General features: G+C 49.6%; 2 long non-coding RNA genes across 2 annotated transcripts in view; both read left to right on the forward strand.

Moving 5' to 3' along the window:
* The window catches only part of LOC122924252, a 39,706-nt gene extending 25,666 nt beyond the window's left edge, over positions 1 to 14,040 (forward strand). Inside the window, exon 3 of the long non-coding RNA XR_006387382.1 lies at positions 13,988 to 14,040. This is a non-coding gene — a long non-coding RNA (uncharacterized LOC122924252). The remainder of the gene's footprint in view (positions 1 to 13,987) is intronic.
* A 71-nt stretch (positions 14,041 to 14,111) lies between these two features.
* The window catches only part of LOC122924253, a 31,262-nt gene continuing 30,464 nt past the window's right edge, over positions 14,112 to 14,909 (forward strand). Inside the window, exons 1-2 of the long non-coding RNA XR_006387383.1 lie at positions 14,112 to 14,137; positions 14,221 to 14,344. This is a non-coding gene — a long non-coding RNA (uncharacterized LOC122924253). The remainder of the gene's footprint in view (positions 14,138 to 14,220; positions 14,345 to 14,909) is intronic.

Raw genomic sequence — 14,909 nt, forward strand, 5'->3', positions numbered from 1 at the left:
TGTGGTAATGGTAGACTGCATGGCTGGGCGGGATGTTATACACTGTGGTAATGGCAGACTGCATGGCCGGGCGGGATGTTATATACTGTGGTAATGGTAGACTGCACGGCTAGAGGCTGGATGTTATATACTGTGGTAATGGCAGACTGCATGGCTAGAGGCTGGATGTTATACACTGTGGTAATGGTAGACTGCATGGCCGGGCGGGATGTTATATACTGTGGTAATGGTAGACTGCACGGCTAGATGCTGGATGTTATATACTGTGGTAATGGCAGACTGCATGGCTAGAGACTGGATGTTATACACTGTGGTAATGGTATACTGCATGGCTAGAGGCTGGATGTTATACACTGTGGTAATGGTAGCCTGCACGGCTAGAGGCTGGATGTTATACACTGTGGTAATGGCAGACTGCATGGCCGGGCGGGATGTTATATACTGTGGTAATGGTAGACTGCACGGCTAGAGGCTGGATGTTATATACTGTGGTAATGGTAGACTGCACGGCTAGAGGCTGGATGTTATATACTGTGGTAATGGCAGACTGCATGGCTAGAGACTGGATGTTATACACTGTGGTAATGGTAGACTGCATGGCTAGAGGCTGGATGTTATACACTGTGGTAATGGTAGACTGCATGGCTAGAGGCTGGATGTTATACACTGTGGTAATGGTAGCCTGCACGGCTAGAAGCTGGATGTTATACACTGTGGTAATGGTAGACTGCATGGCTAGAGGCTGGACTTTTTTATTAAAATATAAATAAATAACTTACATAATGGAAAACTTATCCAAACATAGCAATAAACCAAACTAGTGACATAACACAGAGTCTAGCAAAAATACTATTCCCTTACCCGACCAGTCTCCCACCCCAAAACCCCCTATTTTTTACATATTTGCATATCAAAATGCTTTCATGCTCATCTAAAATCCATTTATACAAAACATATACAAACACATATACAAAAGTAATAATTATATGCCAGCCGTATATAAAAAACAAATATACAAAACACAAACAGAAGCCTTAACTTAAATACTCACTATTAAACCCTTCACCAACCCCCACTGCAAACAGACAAACTGACCCCCCTCAAAGTTCAAAGGGAAAAGAAAACCCTGAGCTCTGTCAGTCCGTAAGTTCATCCCCAGTTGGACTGGGGTCGACCAGTTTGTATCATACACAATTATTATTTTTATTTTTTATTTTTTATTTTTTATTTTTTTTTCTATTTTTTTTTATATATTTACCTTTTATTTAACTTTTATTTTTATATATATACATACATATCCCCCCCTTATATACACATATATACATATATCCCCCTCCTCCCCCCACACCCCCCTCCCAACCTAACTATGCCTTACTACACCTTTACTAATATAATACAACATAACATAACATAACATAATATGATATAATACGGTACAAATTACCTACTTTCCAAAATCTACAACACCGAACACTTCCCACAACTTGTCGGCTATGGTTCAGTAGCCCGTAAGCCTTTTCATCCTATTCTTATACAAAACAAAACAAAAACTCTAACTGTGTCTTCTAGATCAGCCCACCACCAGGACAAGGAGTATTACTCAGTCAGGGAACCCCAAAACAAAAGCCCCTCCACAGGCGAGAGGCCTTGGGGTCCCCCCACTTTTCATACTCCAGAGAGCGCACCTTCACCAGGTCACCCATAATGTTCCTATGTACCGTTTCCACTGGGAGGATTTTACGACTCGTCGAAACTAGACACCGTGCACACCAGATGTGATGCCTAACCACTGCACTAACTAAAAAAAAAAGTGCGACGGTCCCTGCCACCAAGGTCTTTGAATGCGCCATAGGCCCATTCCGCATAAGACAAGGTGGCCAGCCTGGGCCAACCGATGGAAGACCCCACCTTTTTGTACACCTCTATATTAAAGGGACAGTGAAGCAGGAAGTGGTCCATGCTTTCTAGCACGCCCCCACACTCCTCCCGGGGACAACCCCTTTCCTCGGAGTTCCTGCACTTCATATTATCCCTTACATATAGCTTTCCATGAAAGCAGCGCCAAGTCACACCCCAAACCTTCTTAGGGATCCTTTCTAAATTAAGCAAAAGTAGCCCACCCTCCAGATCCTGACTTGGGCAATCCTTCAAGGCCAGCGGCGCCTGGAAGAAAGAAGACAGGACCCCCCTGTCAAGGGAACCCCTCGACATGGTCTCTATCTCAGTCCTTCTCAGGCCCCACCGCCTTATGATCTTCAGAACCGGAGCAACGTAAGCCGGGAGATGTCCATGTGACGCACGCAGGTCTTTCACACGCCCTCCTGTCTCCCATTCCTGGAAGAAGGGCCGGAACCATTCCCTACAGGAAATTACCCACAAAGGAGCCCTCTCTTTCCAGAGGTTTGCAATGTTAATTTAAAGAAGGTATTTGTTAAAAATACCACTGGGTTGACCATATCCAACCCGCCTAGTCTCCTTGTGCGGTAAGTCACCTCTCTCCTGATTAGGTTCAGCCTATTTCCCCATAACATCTGGAAAAAGAGGCTGTAGACCGTTGCCCAGAGAGAGCCCGGCAAGACACAAACACTGCTCAGATATAAAAGCACAGGAATCAGGTAAGCTTTGCACAAGTGAACCCTTTCCCTGAGGGATAAAGACCACCCCTTCCAGCGGTCCACCCTTTGGGCGACATCTTTCAGTCTACCCTCCCAATTTTGTTGATGATAATCCTCATCTTGGCCAAAGTTGATGCCTAAGATCTTTACTGATTTCTGGGGTTCTGGAAGAGTGCCCTGGAGATCGAAGACAGGATCCCCTTCCCCCAGCCAGAGAGTCTCACATTTGTCCCGGTTAATCTGGGACCCGGAAACTTCCGAATAGCGATTCACCTCCGACATCACCCATCCCACCTCCTCTTCCGAAGAGGTAAAAATAGAGACATCATCAGCGTACGCTACCACCTTCAGAGATGGCCCCCCCACCGCCAGTTCCATCCTCACCCCCGCCAACGGTCCGCGATCTACCCTTCTGATGAAAGGATCGATCGCAAACACGTACAGCAGAGGGCTTAAAGGACATCCCTGGCGGACACCGGAAGCCACCTCAAAAGGACGACCCAGCCAACCATTAACCAACGGGAAACTCTCGGCCCCTTTGTACAAGGTTTTTAGCCAATCTACAAACCTCCCGGGTAGACCATACCACAAGAGGACAGACCACAGGTATTCGTGATTCACTCGGTCAAAAGCCTTAGCCTGATCCAGGGATAACAAAAGCCCCTTCCAAAGACCCGCCCTGCCCCGTTCCACGGCCTCCCAGACACTGAGAACGGCGCTAAAAGCGCTCCGCCCGGGAACTGAACAATGCTGGGACCCCGAAAGGAGCTTCGGCGCAAATTTCGCCAGTCTGCAGAAGAGTATTTTTGCCAAAATCTTTCTGTCCACATTGAGAAGCGATATGGGTCTCCAATTCTCAATGCGGGATGGATCCCTACCCTTTGTCAGAAGAATCAGGGCGGACTTTCCCATTGACCTTGGCAGATTGCCCGAGGAAAGACACTCGTTATACACCTCGGTCAAGAGAGGAACTAATTGTTCCCTAAAAGTCTTATACCACTCGGATTTTAAGCCATCCGGACCTGGTGATTTTTTGGGCCTGAGCCCATCAATGGCCAGTCTCACTTCCTCTTCCCTGATAGGTTCTGTCAAAATATCAAGAGAGGGGTCCATTCCCGCCCCGGGAATCGCCCCAGCCAAGAAAGCTGAAAGACTGTCCCGATTCAGTTCTTTCCTACCAAAGAGGTGAGAGTAGAAGGACCTGACGACCTCCAGGATCCCTGATTTGGACCTATTCAGGGAGCCTGTACTGTCAACCAGGCCCATCACTAGTTTACTTCTTACTGCCATCTTACAGTTCCCGTAAGGGTCGGGCGAGCGGTATTTCCCGAAATCCCTCTCGGCAACCAAAGAGGCGTACCTATCATACTGACACCTCTTGAGCCAGGATTTTACACGAGAGATATCCTCGCGGCTATCTCCCGTCGACACAAGTCTTTCAAGTTTCTTCCTCAGTTCCTGGTACAGACGGTATCTGTCCCAGCTCCTGAGGTTAGAGAGCTTTCGGAAAAACCTCGCCGTCCTTTTTTTAAACATCTCCCACCACTCCGACTTACTGTTGCACATGTCCACCAAAGGTTCCTGGCTCTGAAGGAAATCCTCAAAGGATTGTCTTACCATCGCTTCTTCCAGAAGAGACGAATTCAACTTCCATATTCCTTTTCCCATGCGGGGAGTCTCTGTAACATTCAGAGAGAAACTAATTAAACAGTGATTGGAGAATTCCACTTCCTCAGCTTGTAAAGCCGAAAAAACAGCCTCCTCCTTCAAATAAAACCTATCTATTCTAGACCTGCGATTTCCCTGATTAAAGGTGAAATCCACGTGATCCGGTTTGTGCCGTAAATGAGCATCCACCAGACGAGCTTCCTCAACTATTCTACTCAAGACGACGCCATCAGTATCCAGCCCACCTCTGGAGACCCCCCTATCACAGACTCTAGTCACATTGTTAAAGTCTCCTCCAAAGATCACTTGTCGGCTGGTAAAAAGAAAAGGCTTGATCCTCATAAGAAGACATTTACGGTCCCACCTACTTTGTGGTCCATAGATGTTGATTAATCTTAATTCTTGTCTTCCCATGAGGACATCTAGAATCAGGCACCTTCCCATTTCCAACTCGATAATCCTCCTGCATTCTACTCTTTCGGCGGTTTTAAAAAGGACCGCCACCCCGCTACGTGGCTCGGCCGCAAGAGACCAGAATGACGGACCGAGCCGCCATTCCTGCTTGGCTTTCGCCAGCAACTCAACACTTGTTAACCAGGTCTCTTGCAAAAATAAAATATCAGCATCAATACGGCTGAAAAAATCAAAGGCCATAAAACGGGCCACGTCTGACTTAATGCTAGCAACATTAATACTTGCTAGCGTCAACAGGGTGAGTTCCGCCATCATACATGATCGAGTTGGATAGCTTTCTTTTTCCCCCCTCCACCACCACTCTCCTCATCATTATCTCCTGATCCTTCATTTTCCTTTTGCCTTTTCAGACACACTGATACATCCATACCGTTCTGTTTGCCCACGGAATCGGGCTTAGCCCCCCCTCCAGAAGAAGGAGGGCAGGGCCCGGCAACCTGCGAGGAGGCCTTTGCGCCCTCCGGTACCACATCCTCCTCCTCCCCAACTGGAGTTGGGGGATCCTCGTCAAGGACCTGATACCGGTTGGAGAGATCCACAGGAGGGGCCCCGACTAATTCTTCCTCTGGCATCTGGTCAAGGGTGAGTGGGACAGATGAATCCCACTCCAGAGAGGGCTTGCGACCCTCTCCTTTCTTTTTCCTCCTGCTCCGTTTGTTCCTCCTATCCCCCAACCACCTCCTGTAATCCTCGTCCATGCTTTCGCCGTACGAGGATGCGGATGTAGCAGGGGGGTTGGCTTCCTCAGGCTGAACCCCAGGTCCTCCCTCCTCATCGCTGTACCCTGGGTCGCTACAACCTGGATCCCCAACTAAAAGGCCTGCCGGAGAATCAACTAAGGGACCAGCTGCCGCCTGCTCCCTATCCCTACGGCGTTTTTCTTGCCGTTTAATCCTGGAAGGCCTTAAAGGGCTTCTGTCAGCCCACTAAACCCTTTTTTTTTTTTTGGTTAATATTAATCCCTACACTGCAAGCTCCCTGTACATATGCTAAATATTAATTTTCGTTCAGTAGATATTGTTAAAAATCAAGTTTTATCATATGTAAATTACCTTGCTACCAGCAAGTAGGCCGGCTACTTGCTGGTAGCAGCCGCATCCTCCTCTCATCATGACGCCCCCTCCGCCGTTTGATTGACAGGGCCAGGGAACGGGTTCGTTCTCTGCTGGCCCTGTTCGAATTCAAAATATTGCGCCTGCGCCGTACCTTTCTTTAATCGGTGCAGGCGCACTGAGAGGCGGCCTCTCTCCCGGCCGCTCCATCCTCAATGCGCCTGCGCCGGGTGTGGATGTGACGTCATCGGCGCAGGCGCATTGAGGATGGAGCGGCCGGGAGAGAGGCCGCCTCTCAGTGCGCCTGCACCGATTAAAGAAAGGTACGGCGCAGGCGCGATATTTTGAATTCGAACAGGGCCAGCAGAGAACGAACCCGTTCCCTGGCCCTGTCAATCAAACGGCGGAGGGGGCGTCATGATGAGAGGAGGATGCGGCTGCTACCAGCAAGTAGCCGGCCTACTTGCTGGTAGCAAGGTAATTTACATATGATAAAACTTGATTTTTAACAATATCTACTGAACGAAAATTAATATTTAACATATGTACAGGGAGCTTGCAGTGTAGGGATTAATATTAACGGAAAAAAAAAAAAGGGTTTAGTGGGCTGACAGAAGCCCTTTAAGTTCTTAACTGTACCCTGTCTGCTTCTTCCAGTGCTGGTATCACCGGCACTCGTCCCTTCACCAACCGGCCCAGTCCCGGCAGCAGGCCCTTCTTCAACAACAGACCCAGCTTCATGGCTAGCATCCGCTTGAGTCCGGGCCCGGCCCTGAGCCTTGTTGGAAAAGGCAAGCGGACAACGACTGAAGGGATGACCCAGGTCCCCACACAGGTTACACCGAATCCGCCTACAGGATGCGGCAAGATGGCCAATGTCACCACACTTTGCACACTTGCGAACATCGCATTGTGCGCTAAAGTGAGTGGGACTACCACACCTATAGCAGACCTTCGGCTGTCCCTGATAGAAAACCATAATTCTATCTCTACCCAAGAAAGCAGAGGAGGGGATATGAGCAACTGAGTTGCCCTGTGCCCTCAGCTTTACGCTGAAGGTCCAGGCACCTGACCAGATGCCGTGATCATCCAAAACTTTGGCGGGGAATTGTCCAACCTCGCCATAACGACTGAGCCATGTCATAATGTCCACGCTAGAAAGTGATTCGTTACAGGTTAATACCGTCACTTTCTTGACTATCGTCTGGCGGGTTATAGCCTGGACAGAAAATCCCCGCCAGGCCGGGGTGTTCTTTGCCAGTTCATATTTAGACCAGAAGAGCTCAAGCCCCTCTGGTCTAACAAAACTAACATCGAAACTCTTGGTGCCGTAGGGATGGATTAGGGCAAAGATGTCATTTGCCACAAAGCCCATCCCCAGGAGAAGCTCCACAACGTCTTTCCTAGAAGGCGTTGCTTCTTCACTCCTCCAAGAGAGACGGCTCCCCCCGGATGTAGGGAGCAGTGGCGTCCCGCCCATAGAGGCAGACCACGCCACTGCTATGGGGCCCGCGGCACTGGGGGGCCCGTAGCGCAGAGAAGGCCCCGCCCACAATATTTGGTCCCGCCCACTCATGACATGCGGCCGGCTATGCGGCTGCTTTTCTTATGCCCAAACTCTTCTTCTGCAATCGCCGCCAAGCCGAAGTCGTCTCCCCCCCCCTCCCCCCCCGGTCTGACCTGATCCTGACCTCCTGACTTGATCCTGACGCGGAATCAGGATCAACCCAGCCTGCATGTAGAGTTCGAGTCGCTGGCCAATCAGCACAAGGCAACTCTGTTGAGGCAGCTGCTGATTGGCCAGTGGCGCAAGGGAGGCGGGAGAATCGGCTCAAACTTCGCCATCGGCCGTCACCAGTGTGCCTGAGCTGAGGAGGCGAAGATTCTGAAGCAAGCACCTGTGTGTGTGTCCCTGGCTCCTGGCCTGAAGTAAGTCAGACTCAGAACCGTTCGTCCTGCCATGTCACTGCCTGCACTCCCTGCAGCAGTGCCTGGCCGACTCTGACATGTGACTATATATTATGCTGAGGCCCGTTAGTTTACAAATCTCTGGGGGGCAGGGTGATATCTCTGCAGGGAGCTCGGCCCATATGCTGCATGTAGTACGCCATTACCCATGTGGAGAGTTCATGTATTATTACTGTGCTCTTCAGATCAAACCCTCTAGTATTATATGACCAGACCAAGAAATCCTTATATGATGTCCCAAGTGATAGAGACCCCCTAAATCAATAGACCTCCAGCAATTTTCATAAGACAATGGACCCCCAAATCAGAGATCCCCCAGGAGCTGTGGTATGAGAGAGAACATCCCTAAAAACAGAAAACCTCTAGCAGATGTTACCTGTAAGTAGGCACCAACAGAATAGGAACCTCTCAACAGATTTCTCATATGGCAGGGTATCTCCAGATCAGGAAACCCACACCAGATATAGTGGCCCAACCATCAGATGTCCCATGTGACAGGGTGCCCCCAGGTCCAAAAAACTCCAACAGATGTCTCGTTTAACAGGGCACCCCAAATCAGGAGACCTGCAGCAGATCTTATTTGTGACATGGAACCCCAGAAATAGTGCCCCAACCATCAGATGTCCCATTTGACAGGTCCAAAAAATCTAGCAGATGTCCCGATTAACAGGGCACCCCAAATAAGGAGACCTGCAGGCTGCAGCAGATATCCCATGTGACAGGTCACCCCCAGGAAACCCCTAGCTTATGTCCTATTTGACAAGAACCTCCAGATCAGGAAACACCAAGCAGATTTTGCAGCCGCTGTCCAGTAGATGTTCCATGTGACAGGACACCCCCCTGATCTGCAGCCGCTATCCAGTAGATTCCAGCAATCGTGTCTTCAATCAATGGGATATTTATTTCATCAAATTAGAAATGTCCACAATCCTGGACGCGTTTCGGCTAGCATGCCTTCATCAACATCATTGATGAAGGCATGCTAGCCGAAACGCGTCCAGGATTGTGGACATTTCTAATTTGATTAAATAAATATCCCATTGATTGAAGACACGATTGCTGGGATCCTTCTTTGAACATACGTGGATACCATTTCTATCCCATGCAACGTGCAAACAGAGTGAGTGCCGACTGTTTTTTCTTGTGAGCTATCCAGTAGATGTCCCATGTGACAGGACACCCCCCTGAGCTGCAGCCGCTGTCCAGTAGATGTCCCATGTGACAGGACACCCCCCTGATCTGCAGCCGCTATCCAGTAGATGTCCCATGTGACAGGACACCCCCCTGATCTGCAGCCGCTATCCAGTAGATGTCCCATGTGACAGGACACCCCCCTGAGCTGCAGCCGCTGTCCAGTAGATGTCCCATGTGACAGGACACCCCCCTGAGCTGCAGCCGCTGTCCAGTAGATGTCCCATGTGACAGGACACCCCCCTGATCTGCAGCCGCTATCCAGTAGATGTCCCATGTGACAGGACACCCCCCTGAGCTGCAGCCGCTATCCAGTAGATGTCCCATGTGACAGGACACCCTGGAGCCTCTAGTCAGCAGATGTCATATGTAATAGGACACTCCTGAATCAAGAAACCCCCAACTGATGTCCCATGTGACAAGACACCCCCAGATCAGAAAACCCCTTACAAATCTTGTGAATGGGTTCCTCCAGATCTGGAGCTCTCACCCAGAAAATAACCCATGTGACAGAACACCCCAGATAAGGAATCTAGATGCAGATATTACATGTGAAAGTTTCTCCCATGTGAAAGGACAACCCTGATCTGCAGCTCTTATCCTGAAGGTCCCGTGTGACAGGTCACCCCTATCTGGAGCCTTTACCATGCAGATGGGCTTCCCACAATCTGGAGCTTGCACCCAGCAGATGTTCTATGTGACAGGGTACCCCCCACCAATGAGGAAACCCCAAGCAGATCTTCCACATGATAGGGCACCCCTAATCTGGTACCCCCACCAATGAGGAAACCCCAAGCAGATCTTCCACATGATAGGGCACCTCTAATCTGGTACCCCCACCATTTCACAGAACAAATCCTTATTGGAAAATACATGTACATTTTATACGTTACTGCAACAAAGTTGGTTAATAATAAAGTAAAAATGTTTATCCCTAACAGTTTCTGTAGGTCATGTATAAATTTATTTAATGGGGGTGTGGCATGGGAGTTGCCAGGTCAGGAAGTGGGAGGGGCCATGGTGGGTAGTGGGCGGGGTTAAGGGGCCCAATTCAGATTTTTGCTATGGGGCCCAGTGATTTCTATGTACGCCCCTGGTACGGTCTCTCCCGCTCTTTCCTCTCGGAAGGTTCTCAGACCATGTCTCTCTGTCCAAAAAAAACAGTTTAACCGGTTCACCCTCCACCTGCATGGAAGTCTCTTTCCCCTTCCTCAGAGCCTCCAAGAGGCGCCGTTGCAAGTTACCATTACCTGATTCCCTGGGCAAAGAGTCACCTGCAGCCACACTAGCATATGATCTCCTATTTACACAATCCCCTGCTTCCCTTGCAACCTGCCTCCTCCCGTCAGCCTCTTCCTCCTCGACTTCCGTATCTGCTGCATAAGCAGCTACCAATTCCTCATTCATACTCTCACCAGTTATATCTTCATTTGCCTCACCATTCATTTCCCTATTTACATCCTTATTTGTAACAATGTCCTCATTCATACTCTCATTCATACTCTCATTCATACTCTCATTCATACTCTCATTCATACTCTCATTCATACTCTCATTCATACTCTCATTTGCGTCTCCTCCTAAGTTACCACTCGCAACATCATTTACCATACTTACAATCCCATCGCTCTTCACTCCCCTCAGACTGGTCGGGTTCCCTAGAGAAGTACTGGCGTCATTGGGGGCAGGGTCTGAAGGGCCCCCCCATTTCAGGAACTGCGGAGGACTTCCTATCCCCCACACCCCTCACCCTCTCTGCAGCCCGCACAGTCCCTGAAGATTCTGCAACCTCCACAGACTTTAATGGTTTCTTTACAGTTTTTTTTATAAACCTTCCAGATTTTGCTCTGGCCCTTTCAACTGTCTTTTTCTGAGCCTTGTCCGCAGCCATTCCATCCTTCACCTTGTCCGCAACACTGTCAGGGGTTTTAACCCTGTCTGCCCCTGTGTTCTCCTTTCCACTGCAGGAAAGGGGGACACCTGCTGCCACCATCTCAGATTCATTCTCCCATGCTGTTTGGCCCGATTCCACTACAGGAACCGCGCTGGGCTCAGCAATGGGTTCAGAAGGCACAAAACGTAACACTTCTTCCTTTATGATCTTCTTTTTCTTTTCTCTTACCACCTCGTCCTCCGGGACCTCCTCGTCACCGAAATACAGTTTGCCCACTGGGGATTCCAGCTGCCTGATCTCCACCATTAGTCTCCCCCCAGACCTGCCTTCGTCCCCAGAGGATGACATAACTGGTTCAGAGGGGTCCCCTTGGCCACCCGGTAATGAGTCCACCTCTGACTCCACCAACTCCTTCACCTTCCTCTGGCTTCCAGACCGCAGCCCTGACGGACTGGAGCCAGACATGCTTTCAAAGCGACAGTCATTCTTGAATTTTTCCATAAACGGCCCTCCATTTTTCACTATGGAGGCCCTCTTTTCCTCCAAAGTCGCGATCTCCTCCTCCAGCTTCTCCAGCCTGGAGGACAGGACCGCTCTCTTACTTCTTGGTAACATGTCCTGAACTTTCACATTCCTATGTTCCAATTTAAGTCGTTTTAATTCCTTCTTTACCTCCTCATACTGATTTAGGAAATACGCCACCCTTGATGAGTATAATGAGGGGGTTTCAGTGGGGCTCATGACCCCCCAATTAAACAGTCTCCTGGCCTCTGCAGCTTGTACACCAGAGGAGATACCAGGAGAACCAGAAACACCAGCAACCACACCAGGAGCTAAGTCACTGCTAGTTACACCCGAAGCCCCCCCTCTGGGCTGAGGCACAGAATCACTACTCCCAGCCTCACATACCTCACCCTTTGGGGTTCCAGGCTCCATTCCTGCAGCTGATCCAGAGACTTCACAGGCTGCTTGTTCAGCAACCTGACCCGCCGGCTCTGCTCTCTGTTCACCCGCTGCCTGCTTAGCAGCCGGCCTTTCTTTCCCATCCAGCTTTCCCGGGTGCAGAGTTATCTGCTCTGAAGAGGAGCTCAGAGAGGATCCCAGGCTTGTTTTCCTCCCAGGACATCTCCTGACCACACCCGGTGCATTGCTGGAGTCACACAGGGATTCCTGCAGTGGATCTCTGCTGCTCCTGGCTGCTGCTCCTCTCCTGCCCGCAGTATGAGCGGGGCTGTCATCTGCTCCCTGCGGCTTTGCAGCCGCACGCTGCGGGGTTCTCTGAGGCTTACCGCCGGCCGCCGGTGTCACTTTGCCGCTGTTTCTCGATGCTGGAGAATCAGGAGGTAAGTCTCCAGTTTCAGGAGGTCTTCCTGCCGCACGCGGGGTTCCACTATGGCTGCCGGCACGTGTAGATAAACGGCGGCAGTCAGAAGCTCGAGGATCCATACCGGGAGAACACGCCACCCCCTGGGGAAAGGGCAGCGTATCCCCCAGCACACGATGTCAGGCTCTCGATCCTCTCACAGTGCAGCACAGAGGAAGAAACACAGCTCCTCCCACAGGATGTGATACACTGTGGTAATGGTAGACTGCATGGCTAGAGGCTGGATGTTATACACTGTGATAATGGTAGACTGCACGGCTAGAGGCTGGATGTTATACACTGTGGTAATGGTAGACTGCATGGCTAGAGGCTGGATGTTATACACTGTGGTAATGGTAGACTGCACGGCTAGAGGCTGGATGTTATACACTGTGGTAATGGTAGACTGCACGGCTAGAGGCTGGATGTTATACACTGTGGTAATGGTAGACTGCACGGCTAGAGGCTGGATGTTATACACTGTGGTAATGGTAGACTGCACGGCTAGATGCTGGATGTTATATACTGTGGTAATGGCAGACTGCATGGCTAGAGGCTGGATGTTATACACTGTGGTAATGGTAGACTGCATGGCTAGAGGCTGGATGTTATACACTGTGGTAATGGTAGACTGCATGGATAGAGGCTGGATGTTATACACTGTGGTAATGGTAGACTGCATGGCTAGAGGCTGGATGTTATACACTGTGGTAATGGTAGACTGCATGGCTAGAGGCTGGATGTTATACACCTGTGGTAATGGCAGACTGCATGGCTAGAGGCTGGATGTTATACACTGTGGTAATGGCAGACTGCATGGCTAGAGGCTGGATGTTATATACTGTGGTAATGGTAGACTGCACGGCTAGAGGCTGGATGTTATACACTGTGGTAATGGTAGACTGCATGGCTAGAGGCTGGATGTTATACACTGTGGTAATGGCAGACTGCACGGCTAGAGGCTGGATGTTATACACTGTGGTAATGGTAGACTGCATGACTAGAGGCTGGATGTTATACACTGTGGTAATGGCAGACTGCATGGCTAGAGGCTGGATGTTATACACTGTGGTAATGGCAGACTGCACGGCTAGAGGCTGGATGTTATACACCTGTGGTAATGGTAGACTGCATGGCTAGAGGCTGGATGTTATACACTGTGGTAATGGTAGACTGCATGGCTAGAGGCTGGATGTTATACACTGTGGTAATGGTAGACTGCACGGCTAGAGGCTGGATGTTATACACTGTGGTAATGGTAGACTGCACGGCTAGAGGCTGGATGTTATACACCTGTGGAAAAGGACTAAATGGAAGATTGTATTTCGGTACCTAAGACATGGTCGCCATAATACTTTTTGCCATATTGTGTATTTAAAGTTTTTTATGACCTCCCCTCTTACCCCTCTTTTTGGACTTGTTCTTTTTTGTGATGGTTTTTGTAAGTGAGGTTTCCAGTATACCTCTTATGGTCTCGCTAGAGCTGTATGTCGTGAGGTTACAATCTCCGTCCGTTGAGGGAAATGCAAGTCCTGCAGATATGATTCCCTTTTGTGGGTAGTAGAAATAAAAGAAATGATGTTATTAAACAGGAAGCTTTCAGGACAACCTGGATCTCTTCACCGGGACAGTATAACTAGGAGCCTGATGAAGAGGCCTAAGTTGTCTCGAAAGCGGACTATTTAACATCAGTCGTTGATAGACTTTTTTCCTTCAGCTGAGGGGGAAATATTGGGTTCCATAAGTGTCTCTCCATCCACAGGATTACACCCTAGTGAAGAAGACATCGGGGAGGACTCCCATCATCCAGGAGTCAGGAGGGCGGACCCCCATCACAGAGCCTCCCCCCATGATACATGAGGAGAAGATCCTAGAACTCACCCACAAGATGATGGAGCTGCTGACTGGAGAGGTGACACTGCTGGGAATACTGGGAGGTTCTCCAGTAACAGCACTGGAGGGGTCTGGGTGATGACGGTGTCATTGTGTTGTCAGGTTCCTGTAAGGTGTCAGGATGTGGCGGTGTATTTCTCCCTGGAGGAGTGGGAGTATATAGAAGGACAGGAGGATCTGTACGAGGAGGCCATGATGGAGGTTCACCATCTCCTCACATTGCAAGGTAAGAAAATATATAGTTGTACACTGATTGGAGGTTACTAAATCAACCTGACTGTATTGTGTAGGTCCCCCTCATGCCACCAGAAGGACTGGGCAGTGAAAGCATAGACTGTACAAGACCCCTTAAGGTGTCTTGTGCTATTAGAGATCCGTTAAATGGTCACTTTTCTCACAACTGTGCATAAATCAGTAGTGTCGGCAAATGTACCGTAGGAAACGTTTTAATTTATCAGAGGCAAATGTTTCTCTTGTTGGCTTCGCTCCACGACCCACTTTCTAAACTAATATTCTCTACTCTACTTACTATGGGATGAAATCTGGCCATACACATGAGAGAATAATTTTTATTTCTATAGCGCCACCATATTCTGCAGTGGGTTCATGTACCAATCCATGTGGGGTGACCCGCGTGACTGAGGTGACCCGCGTGACTGAGGTGACCCGCGTGACTGAGGTGACCCGCGTGACTGAGGTGACCCGCGTGACTGAGGTGACTGAGGTGACCCGCGTGACTGAGGTGACCCGCGTGACGTAGCAGAGACTCCAGCAGGTCTTGTGTACCGTGA

Source organism: Bufo gargarizans, unplaced genomic scaffold (assembly GCF_014858855.1).
Source record: "Bufo gargarizans isolate SCDJY-AF-19 unplaced genomic scaffold, ASM1485885v1 original_scaffold_941_pilon, whole genome shotgun sequence".
In the NCBI taxonomy this organism is placed as follows: domain Eukaryota; kingdom Metazoa; phylum Chordata; class Amphibia; order Anura; family Bufonidae; genus Bufo; species Bufo gargarizans.